Source organism: Lynx rufus, unplaced genomic scaffold (assembly GCF_022079265.1).
Source record: "Lynx rufus isolate CCGP_SWC_20201006 ecotype Redwood Valley unplaced genomic scaffold, mLynRuf1.p SCAF_12, whole genome shotgun sequence".
Lineage (NCBI taxonomy): Eukaryota > Metazoa > Chordata > Mammalia > Carnivora > Felidae > Lynx > Lynx rufus.
This window is the reverse complement of record NW_025814826.1, coordinates 43,543,512-43,555,670: the sequence shown is the minus strand read 5'-3', so window position 1 is coordinate 43,555,670 and position 12,159 is coordinate 43,543,512. Positions and strand designations below refer to the sequence as shown.

The 12,159-nt window shown below is 33.2% G+C and overlaps 1 protein-coding gene across 2 annotated transcripts in view; it reads left to right on the top strand.

Annotated features, from left to right (window-relative positions):
• CSMD3 (CUB and Sushi multiple domains 3) overlaps positions 1 to 12,159 on the top strand; it is a 1,257,946-nt gene that overhangs the window by 31,074 nt on the left and 1,214,713 nt on the right. The window lies entirely within an intron of this gene.

The window sequence follows — 12,159 nt, the reverse complement described above, 5'->3', positions numbered from 1 at the left end:
GTTACGTCTTCAGGCTTCAGACCATTTGTACGCAAATCTATCACCACCCTTATCACATGTCTGTTTATCCAGGATCCTGATTATAGAAAGAGTGTACATTTCATGTTACGTTAATCTTTAATGATCACAATTGAATATAATTCTTTAAAATGGTGATGTCTCATAAATATTTTCAAAATAGAATAGTTTTGCTGTATATTTGTGCCACTGCTATGTGTCAAACTCTTTTTTTCCTATATTTCTGGAATTTGCTCTTTCCATTACTTTGAAATTTGACTTTTTTTATCACATACAACTTTTGACAATAGTTATTATTCTTGTGATTTATCAGGTGGTGACAATGGTTGTAAGATCAAATCTGCAAGTTGTTACATTATCCAAGGGCATAATTCAGTGTAACTCATTTAAAACAGCTTGATATCCTCTAAATAATCCTCTCCCTAACACTGAGCTTTAAGGCCTTCTTAATCATGATTATTCTATACTCTAACAACAACAACCAAAAAAAAAGCATGCATGCACTTTATCCTATATGCTCTTGATCTTAAGCTTTCTCGTTTATCAATTTTGAAGGTAACCTTTCATTTTTTTCTTGTTTTTGCCCTTGAACTTACAATTTTGACAATATTTAGATTACTGTAAATTTTAGTCTGCCTGATGGTAATCATACAACTTGTGCTGCCTTCCTTGTGATTCCCATGGAATGTTCTTATCTCCCCATTTACACATAAACTTTCATGTGAAACTCACTTTGAAACTGAATTAGTATTCTTTTTCCTAATCATTGTAATTATTTATTACATAATTTCCAGATTTAAAAAAATTCTAGAACTTACCCCTCATTTCATATTATCTATTAAAATATTACACATCATTTTGTAGTTTATAAGTACTTTCATATACCCTTGAGGCTAATAGACACTATGACTCACATTTTATTCATGAGAAAATAAGACAAATAGTTAAGAAATTTGTGCAAGTTGTCTAGCTCTCAAATGACAGAGATACAGTTGAAATCCAAGTCTTCTTGTGAGAAACACATGAATTACCTAATGCATATTTCCTCTGGCTTCCAGTTTTAGAAGCATGTCACTTTTTAGCATTAATTTTGTGTAAATAAGTTTTTCTAATAGGATATATGTTTGTGTAGGTGTGTGGATGTATATATACCTATATCTATAAATGACAATTGACAATAACAATACTCCTCATTCCTTTCATGGGATTAAATCAAAAGAAAGCTTCTCTTACTGCTCCATGAGATTGTTAAAGGAGCACATTTTCAGCAAAGTATTAAGTGATCTTCATGATCAGACTGAAAATCACAGCATGTCTAGACAATTTATATTTACCATTAGCAACATAAACTCCATTAGGGCAGGAATTTATTTTCTTTTATATTGTATATAATAAGGATCTAACTTCATGTCTTACACGTAACACATACATAACACATTCATAACACACAAACACACACACACACATTGATTTTTTAATCTTTTTTAGAGAGCAAATGGTTGTCAACTTGTTTCTTTGGTTTTAATCTGCCATAGGAAAATACTTTCTTAATTCTGGCAGCCAGTATCATGCCACGCTATTCCACTTTTCAACTCTGCCTTTTCCCCCCAAGATAGTTATGCCATGTTTTTCATTCTCCAGTACACAGAAGTGTGTACCCCTGTACATATAGCATAAATAACACACATTTGTAGGAGTGAGTGAATAATATGTGGAAGAAATGTCTGCTGAACAAGAAAGTGAATGAACAATTACCAATTCCAACAGATATCAGTATATCACTATAGAATTATAACTGTTTCCCTCTTACTACATGCAATTTTTCAATATATAACAAAAAATGAATTAAAGACTTCATAAATCACAATAACTGAATTAGAATATGATAAAGGGAGAAAAAGACATATATCCTGCTTTAAAGCAATGTAAATAATTGTAATCTTGTCTTTGGATGAAGCTTTTATAATCTATCAATAAGAACAAACTTATGTTTATTCATGCTTGTTTATGATTATATACTTTTTCATTACATGTTACTCAGTTTTCTTTCCTTTTTATTTAAATTTTTTTTTACATTTATTCATTGTTGAGAGACAGAGAGAGACAGAGCACAACCAGGGGAGGTGCAGAGAGAGAGGGAGAGACAGAATCTGAAGGAGGCTCCAGGCTCCGAGCTATCAGCACAGAGCCCGATGTGAGGCTCCAATTTTCACAAACCGTGAGATCATGACCTGAGCCAAAGTTGGATGCTCAACTGAGCCACCCAGGCACCCCTACTCAGTTGTTTTAGACAATGTAGATTATGTCTAATTTATCTGTAGTTGATACAGATCTAACCTTGGTAATAGTAACACATTATTTTACATCTCATATTACATATTTACATTCACTGACCTCATGTTTGTATTCATATGTGCAAATACAGAGATTTAAAAAATTAAAGCATATTTTTAACTTATACTTTTAAATTTTTGAAGAAATTGTGTTGTAATATTCATTTTAGAAATTGTACAGGACATATTTTTAATTAAGGAATTGTTTGAAAGTAAAATTTCAAGAAAGCGGTTATTAATGTTTTAAATTAATAAAATTATTTCTTGAAGTTGGCTTTGGGAATCACTTTGGTGGTTGAGTTTTTCCACTCACTTTTGCTTGAAACTAAAACTTTACATGTGAGTAGATCATAGGCATTACTTGGTCGTGCATAACACATCAACAACTACAAAATGAACTACCCTGGTTCACCTTGCTTTATGGGAGCCAGTGTGGATCTTTCTACCACACAGGGGTGGAAAAACTAATTTCAACCACATACAAATGTTTTCAGAGGGGAAGTATGGTTTGATTGCTGAGATGAACATTTTGTCATCATAATTTCAAGAGTATTTACTTTTACATTTGCTACGGATGAATTTAAAACAGCTGTTTCTGGGTGTTTTAGAAGGATTTTTTCATGATATTAATGCAAAAATTGCTTTCCCTTTAGAATGTCATAATCATAGGAAGCAATCATGTTTTATTATTGCTTTTTCCCTTTCTATGTCCTCTGAAAAGAAGAAGAGGGGAGAATGGGAAGATTCCAAACCTCAGCCTAGTGCTTTTGCCAAATTTCTATATATAGTTTCCTACCCGCCCCCACCTCGGATTCTTCATTTATTTGAAATAATTCATTTAGACTAGAGGCTCTTTTTATTTAGATACAAAAGACACCCATAAGATGGTACTATAGAAATAGGAAGTAAATACAATTTAAAGTATTAAATTTTGCCTTAAACCCTAGCTTTTTTACATGAGTGTTCTATGTTACTCTAGTGATGCTATCTTTTCAAGAAGGCTTTTAGAAATAGAGCTGTCAAAATTAGTCTCTGGTTGTTTAATTATTCATCATATTTGTAATACAAAACAGTTTTTCATTAGTTAAAATAAAAAAAATACGATGAATCCTAGAGAAAAAGCTTTGCTAAAATGGACACAGCTGTGGGTTTATTAAATCCAATTCATTCCTAATTTAGTAAGCACTCCCACTGATTCTAAAGATAGTTTTGACTGAGTAAGGACTAAAAAATTGGTCTTTATATTCAGAGGGCGCAATTGTATTTAATGCTTGGATAGTTATTCTATTCTGTCTTGAAGTCAATAGTGCACCTGGTTTATAACTTAATGTTCAGAACCAGAACGCGGTTCCTGAAAAAAAATGTAAGCTATAAAAAACAACAACAACAACAACAACAACAACAACAGCTACTTGAAAGATATACTTTACTATGGCACACTGTTGTCTTTTTTAAAATCACATACTAGTAAAATACAATGTTTAACTCTTTGTGCTAGTATCTCACAGTTCTTCTGTCAATATTTATTTAGGCATATTTTAATAGCAGTAATAGATATATGCTTTTAGGGGTTGTCAAAGCTTTTCAGAGTTAAGATGAAAAACTCTGGCTTTGAAGAACACTACTACAATTTCCTTCAAGCTATATTATCATAGCGAATAAGGAAGATGATTGTAAATGTAACAGTAGGCCAGTTATTTTCACTTGTATTAGTGCACATCCTCCCCAGATTATTAAACCCTGGGACATACAGCCTTATCTTCTAAACCACAGTAGTCACAGAAAATACAAATATACTTTTGACGAGTTCTGAGCCACTTTTCTTGTTACTTACACCCTGGCTTTACAGCAATCTACATTGCAAAGAAAATAAAATGTATGTATGTATGTGTTGTATTTAAACTTGAAGTATAATTTTGATATTTTGACAAGGGATTCTGGTTGCTTTGGTGACTGTTCTCTCAATTTCCAAAAGGGTCAAATGGAAATTAATGCGTTTTTACTGACATGGTTAATTTTATATGTTAACTTTGGTGATAAGAACTAATGATTCTTTGCCATGAGGAAAACTGTCAAATCAGAAAATTAAGGTAAAAGGCTGGTTGCCACTCAAAAGATGTTATGAAATGACAATCAAAGCCACAAATAGCTATCTGCCTGAAGCAAAGATAATCATTTTTTTCTAATGGTATGCTTTGTGTTTAGTGAAACATCCTGTCTGTAAAGGTATTTATATACATGACAAAGTTGTTCTTAATGCTGCCTTAAAAACCTATTTAAAAGTCCTTTTAAATATATCTGTTATTTATTAATTCACTTGAAAGTAACAATTATTTGTGGGACTTTGTTCCTTTTCTGTGTACATCCTCATACACTATATGCATTATCTTCTATGTTGAATTTCTATGTACTGCTGACTACCAATTACATTTAAGAAAAAAAAAATAATAGTGCTTTCTTCTCCCTTTCACTAGCCCTCCAGTTGGTCGTAAATGTCCTTAGATACTTCAGAAAGTCAATTTTATTATTGCATCCAGTGACTTGTCCATCTCTAAAGGACAATGTCCACATAATTCAGGCGTTCACAACTCTATAAGACCTTGAACTTATATTTTCACCAATCCTGGCTAGTGCTCTATATGGAAAGTCCCTTTCAGAGATAGTGAGCAATTCACTTTCTAAAGTTAGCTGTGCACTTTTCTTTGTTTACTTAACTCACCCTGTAATTCTTCCCTTCTTGCTTACCCACTCATGTTTATCAAGTTTTGGGGTTGTATCTCATATTTCAGCTTCTTGGATGATGCCTTCTGAAACTGACTTCTTTCCACTGAAACAAATACCATAAAACCCAATTCTTACCTATGCCATGTCATTGTTATTTAAATGACTTTGCAAAATAATGAACCTTTAACTATTCAACTATAAAATAGATTTTAAATAAGTTTTCTTTGAGTTTCTTACAGTTTAAAATTTAATAAGCCATCTCTGTAGAATCTTAGGGACATACGCTTATAACTCTGAGCAAGGAATAGAGAACACTCAAGCAACATTTTTTCTTCTTTGTTTGCCAAAAATTATACAACTACTTTTAAATATTACTTAAGTAATTTAATACATGTTAACTATTAATAAACCTAAATAATTGAACTGGCACTAATGGCTACCATTCCTGATACATCCTATGTTTCAGGCACGGGACTAGTAGCTTTAATTCATTTTTTTTTTCCCTCAAGCACAACCTCCCCCTCAAATTTTGAAAATATTAGAGCTATCTGAAGAAAACAGTAACAAAAAGTAGAGATGTTACCTCATATTCTAAGAGTCCCAGACAGTTCATGTTGGAGCCTGTTTGCAAATCAAGTTCCAAAGCATGGGTTCTTTCCTTCCTATTACTAAGCACTCAAGTTCTCTATTTCATAACAGCCACCACAACCACAAGTAAGAGCTGGCCTTGAATCCCAACAATATGTCTGTGCTAATGCCCTTATGAAATAGATTCTATTATCATTTTTGATTATTTACTTAACAAAATTGGCAATTAAAGAACTTAATTTTTCTAAGTACTATCAGTGCAAAACAATTTTCAAACTAGCTTCCGACATCAAAAATCTTGCTTCTAGCCTGTGTACTATAGTGCTCCTATTTCTCCCCCATGAGATATTATTTATCTCAAACTATGATTCGTGTACCAACCATTTCACTGTTCCTACTGGAGGTTGAAATGGGTGCAAATGTTTTCTCTGTTGTGTACTTTGAGGCCAATTTTCTAACTTTCCTGAAAGCCAATCTCTCTGTTTTTGGAGGAATATAATAATGGTTTCGAAGAGGATTAAATCAGAAGGTAGTAGTGCAAATGTTTCACCAAATGAGATATAAAATAAATTGTAAAAAATTTTCCTGGGGCGCCTGGGTGGCTCAGTCGGTTAAGTATCTGACTTCAGCTCATGCCATGATCTCATGGTTCCTGAGTTAGAGCCTTGCATCAGGCTCTTTGCTGACAGCTCAGATCCTGGAGCCTACTTCACATTCTGTGTCTCCCTCTCTCTCTCTCTGCCCCTCCCTGCTCACGCTCTGTTTCTTTCTCAAAAAAAAAAAAAAAAAAAAATAAATAAATAAATAAATAAATAAATAAAAACAATTTTTTTAATTTCCTTTTGTGAAAAAAATTGTGTTTGTTGTTGTTGTTGTTGTTTTGTTTTGGACCATGTTGTAAAAGCTGACAAGATTTCTAGGTCAATTACTTTTAGTGGATTGCTTATACGAGAATGAGACCTAGGCTTCTCTCCATTCTTATTTCTTATCCTTTTGTTTCCTTCTAATCATCTATTTATGTCCTTGTTTGTTTATTTTGGTTGTACTTGCTTTGGGTGTGTGTGTGTGTGTGTGTGTGTGTGTGTGTGTGTGTGTGTGTAGCTATCTATTGAAGTTTTTGGCACTGATATGTATCATTTTTCTACAAATTGTTCCTAACATTATTCCTCTAGTAGGGTGGATCACTCTGCCCTTGGTAACTTCCATTGTGTCTTGCTCAATTATTTTTCTATGAAACATGTTGAGTATCTCTTTTAGGGAATGGTTCCTAGGCATTTTAATTTTCTTTCCTCAAAATTTTCCTTAGAGAAAACAAGCTCTGCCAATAGTACTGAAAACTTTGCTTTTATCTCAATAATTGTCCTCTTGCTGATAGTGACTTCTTTATCCTCTTTTCTTTTCCTTACTCCTCCTCTCCCTTTCCTTCTCTTTTTATCTCATCGCCCCAACCGCCGCCGCCTCCTCCTCCTCCTCCTCCTCCTCCTCCTCCTCCTCCACTCCTCCTCCTCCTTCTTCTTCAGTTATAAGCCTTTTTGATAAATTGTAACTAAACTTGAACATGGCATTTCCTTCAGAAGAGTTTAGCAGGCATTTTAACAGCTGTCTAGTTAGGTTTTTCTTTGAATATGTTTTTCCTTTCCACGTAGAGTTTTTGCCACTTGACCACTATCCTAGTTTGAATATTTTAAATGTCCCATGGCTACCATGGCTTTATTTTTCAAACATATATCTGATCAGTCCTAGAATATTCAGGATTTTTAGTCACTATACCCATATTAATGACACAGTTTTCTGCGTAGAGTAAGTAGCTGATGAAGCATCTTTATTAATTAGATTCCACAAAGATTACATTTAGAGAATTATGGCTGCAGTGTCCCTAGTAAGGAAACTCCTAATTTATATTTTTGACCTATTCAGGCAAACAGTCTGAAATTTAGTAATGACCATGTCCACATGTAATAGTAGCTATTGTTCAAAATGATGTGCAACAGACCAAGTGCCAATGGCTGAACACAAAAGCATTGACTTAGCTCAAAAGTCTGAGGGTTACTTGGAATTTTCTACTGGCCTTAGTGGGACTTATTCACACAATCAGGTATTTGTTTTCCATCAGTGGAACTAGGTTGACCATGGCTGATACAAGGGGGTGAGCTGGTTCTGGTCTATCTATTCTAACTACCAGCAAAGCAAACCTGGGCACGTATTCATAGTGATAGTTAAGTCACAAGAGCCGAAGTCAAAATACACAAATGCTTTGTTAAGGCTCTACATACACCACATCTGTTAACACACCATTGGCCAAAGCAATTCTTGTTGCCAAATTCAGAACAAAGTGTCAAGGAAATAAACCTAGCCCCTTTAGTAAGAGGAGCTGTAAAGTCACAAAGCAAAGGACACATATACAAGGAGGGGTTAAGAACTAGAGCCATTAATGTAATCAATCTTCAGTAATTCAATTCATCTGCCATTTTACATTTTGTAAATACACAAGAAATGGCCTTTATTTTTTAGCTTAATAGAGATTAAATGTTATGTTAAATAATACACTTATTTTTCTTCACACCACTCTTTAGATGCTCTTTTCCAATTTTCTCAGGGTTATATAGATTGAAAATCCGACTTTTTGAGTCAAAGATTTTAATGCCTTATCTTGCATATCTCCCTTGATTTTTAGCAACTTATCTTTTGTGCATTGCCTTTAAGTACACATCAGTCACTGAAAATGTCATATCTTTCTATTTTAACTGCCATGTTGCAGTTTATTTTAAGTAGACCATTAATCACTTCTTTGAAATCTGAGCTCCTTAAATCCTTCATTGTATCAATGTTCTCTTCTCAGTCATTTTACAGTAACTCAAGCTGGTGACATTTTCACAAATTAACTTTTAAAGAAAATGTATTGTGTATATTGTGTAACTTTTATGCATTTGCATTCAAAATTAAATTCTAACTATTCAACTTGTAGCATTTCTGAAATACATTGTGCAAGTTCACTATTGCAACATTATGGAAAAATATTCAAATTGATATTTGAAAAGCAAGAAATATAAGCCATTCCTCAACCAACATTAATTACTATATGTCACCTGTATTAGGGAAAATGAAGTCTTTATTTGTCCATTGATGTGTTAGTAGTGAAGCTTCATTAATCTTTCACGGTGTCAAGTAAATGTTAAAATGTAAGTGAAAGAAAAAAAGACAAGAATTTAATATTAACATTTTACTTTTCAAATTGAGAAATGTTGACTGAATTGTTTATCAGTGTGCTCACAACTGTAAATTTCCACAAATTTTAGTTCTACTAAGGAGATAACTTTGACTACTAAAAGAATATTTCATGTGGAAGAATACTTCACCTAAAAGAAGTGGTTCACTGAGTTTTGAACTAATGAGCTTAAGAACAAAACTTCTTCAGGAATCAGTAAATGTAACCAGTAGAAAACTGTGTAAGATGATGTACATTCAGAAGTCTTTCATTCTGCAAAGATTGTTTGAGCCTTTACTAAATATCAGACAATTGGTATCACAATAGATGTGATCCTTGTTCTCATGGGGCAGTCAGATATTGAAGAGATAAGGCCAAGTATTTAAATATGCTGCTAAAATGTCAATAACTGTTATGTAGGATAAGAATATGACAGAAAAATGACAAGGTAAAAATAATATCTATGAGAATCAAAGTAACATGGCAAATCAAAGTAACATGGCAAGGCAAATCTCAGAAAGGGACATTTGAGCTTAAACATGGAAGATGGTCAGTTGTTATCCAAATGAAATGTAGAATTGTCAAATCAATATGTTGTATACCAGAAACTCACGTAATATTGTATGTTATTTATATTTCATTATGAAAATAATAAAAACAAAAGTAAATATGATGACAGAAATAAAAAAGAAAAATAAATAAATGAAGAGTGCTTACAAAGAACATTCCAATAAGGGAAAATGCATGCACACACATACACAATATAGATGCAAACATACTTGTCTTACAATAAAACATTACTAATTTTGGAGACTTGATAAATTTTATGTAAGTGAAAAGAAGAAACACATATAATCCCATATTCTAGAGATAAATACAGTAAATATATGGAATGAGTATTAGGAACTTCAACTACTATTTCTTTCTAATTATTTCTTCACAGTCCATGCATGCACATGCATATTCTTCTACAACATAGGTATCATACTCTATGTAGTTTTGTAGTCACTATCTTTTCGTTGACAACATAACCCAAGCAGTTTTCATTACGGATGAATGTCTGTTGACAACCCCACTATTTGGCCTGTAACATTTCTATATCTGTTTATTTCTGTATCTGTTTCTGCATCTCAACTAATACAATCTTCTATTGTGAATATTTAGGTTGTTCTTTGTGCTATTATAATACTATTTCAAAGAACAATTTTAACAAACTCTTTAGCCACATTTCTGATTATTTACATGGAAACAATTCTCAATGAGAAATGACTGAGACATGAAATGTCCAGTTTTTTTTAATTTTGATTTAAATTCCAATCAGTTAACATACAGTGTAATATTAATTTCAGGTGTACAATATAGTGATTCAACACTTCTATACATCCCTCAGTGCTCACCACAACAAGTGCCCTTCTTAATCCCCATCACCTATTTCACCTATCCACCTATCCACCTCCCCTCTGGTAACCATCAGTTTGTTCTCTATAGTTAAGAGTCTGTTTTTTGGTTTGCCTCTCTCTCTCTCTCTTCTTTTCCCTATGTTCCTTTGTTTTGTTTTTTAAATTCCACATATGAATGAAATCCTCTGGTACTTGCCTTTCTCTGACTTATTTTGTATAGCAATATACTCTATTGCTCTATCCATATCTTTGCAAATGGCAATATTTCATTCTTTTTTATGGCTAATATTCTATCATATATATATATATATATATATATATATATAAAATATCCTATCATATATATGGATAATATTCTATCATTTATATACAATACCACAACTTCTTTATTTATCAGTCAATGAAAATTTGGGCTGCTTCCATAGCTTGGCTATTATAAATAATGTTGCTATAAACATCAAGGTGCATGTATTTCTTACAGTTATTATTGTATTTTTTGGGTAAACACCTAGTAGTGCAATTGCTGGATTGTAGGGTAGTGCTATTTCTAACTTTGTGAGGAATATCTAAACTATTTTCTGGAGTGGCTGCACCAATTTTCTTTCCTACCAATAATGCAAGAGGGTTCCCCCTTTTCTACATCCTCACCAACACTGTTGCTTCTTGTGTTGTTGATTTTAGCCATTCTGACAGCTGTGAGGTGATAGCTCATTGTAGTTATGATTGTATTTCCATAATGATGAGTGATTTTCAGCTTTTCATGTGTCTGTTGGCTATCTGTATGTCTTTTTTGGAAAAATGTCTATTTATGTCTTCTGCTCATTTTTTAACTGGGTTATTTTGGGGGGTGTTGAATTTTATAAAGTGTATATTTTGGATACTAACCCTTCATCAGATGTGTCATTTGCAAATATCTTCTCCCATTCAAGGCTGCCTTTTATTTTTGTTGATTGTTTCCTTTAGTGTGCAGAAGTTTTGATTTTGATGAAGTCCCAATAGTTCATATTTTGTATGTTGATTTCATGTCCTACTTTACTGAATTCATGTATCAGTTCTAGCATGTTTTTGCTGGGGTGTTTCTGTTTTTACATAGAGTGTATCATGTCATCTGCAAATAATGAAAGTTTGGCTACTCTGTTATCAATATGGAAGCCATTTATTTTTTGTTGTTGTCTGATTGCTGAGGCTAGCACTTCCAGTACTGTTAAATGATAGTGGTGAGAGTGGAAATTCTTGTCTTGTTTCTGAACAAAGAGGAAAAGCTCTCAGTTTTTCCCCAATGAGGTTGATATTAGCTGTGGGTTTTTTTTGTATATGGCCTTTATGATGTTGAGGTATGTTTTTTCTAACTCTAATTTGTTGAGGGTTGTTATTATGAATGGATGTTTTACTTTGTTAAATTATTTTTCTATTTCTATTAAAAGAATCATATGATTCTTATCCTTTCTTATATAAATGTGGTGTAGCATGTTGATTGATTAACGATTACTGAACCACCCTTGCATCTTGGGAATAAATCCCACTTGATCATGGTGAGTGATTCTTTTAATGCACTGTTGGATTCAGTTTGATGGTAGTATTTTATTGAGAATTTCTGCATCCATGTTCATCCAGTATATTGGCCTGTAGTTCTGTTTTTTAAAATGTGTATTTATGAGGGGCACCTGGATGCCTGACAGCTCAGAGCCTGGAGCCTGCCTCATATTCTGTGTCTCGCTTTCTCTCTGCCTCGCCCCCACTCATGCGCTGTCTCTCTCTCTCTCAAAAATAAACATTTAAAAAATTAAAATAAATGTCTATTGATTGATTTTGAGAGAGAGAGAGAGAGCTGCGTGCGTGCATGCACTTGTGCATGTGGGAAGGGGCACAGAGAGAAGGAGACAGAGATTCT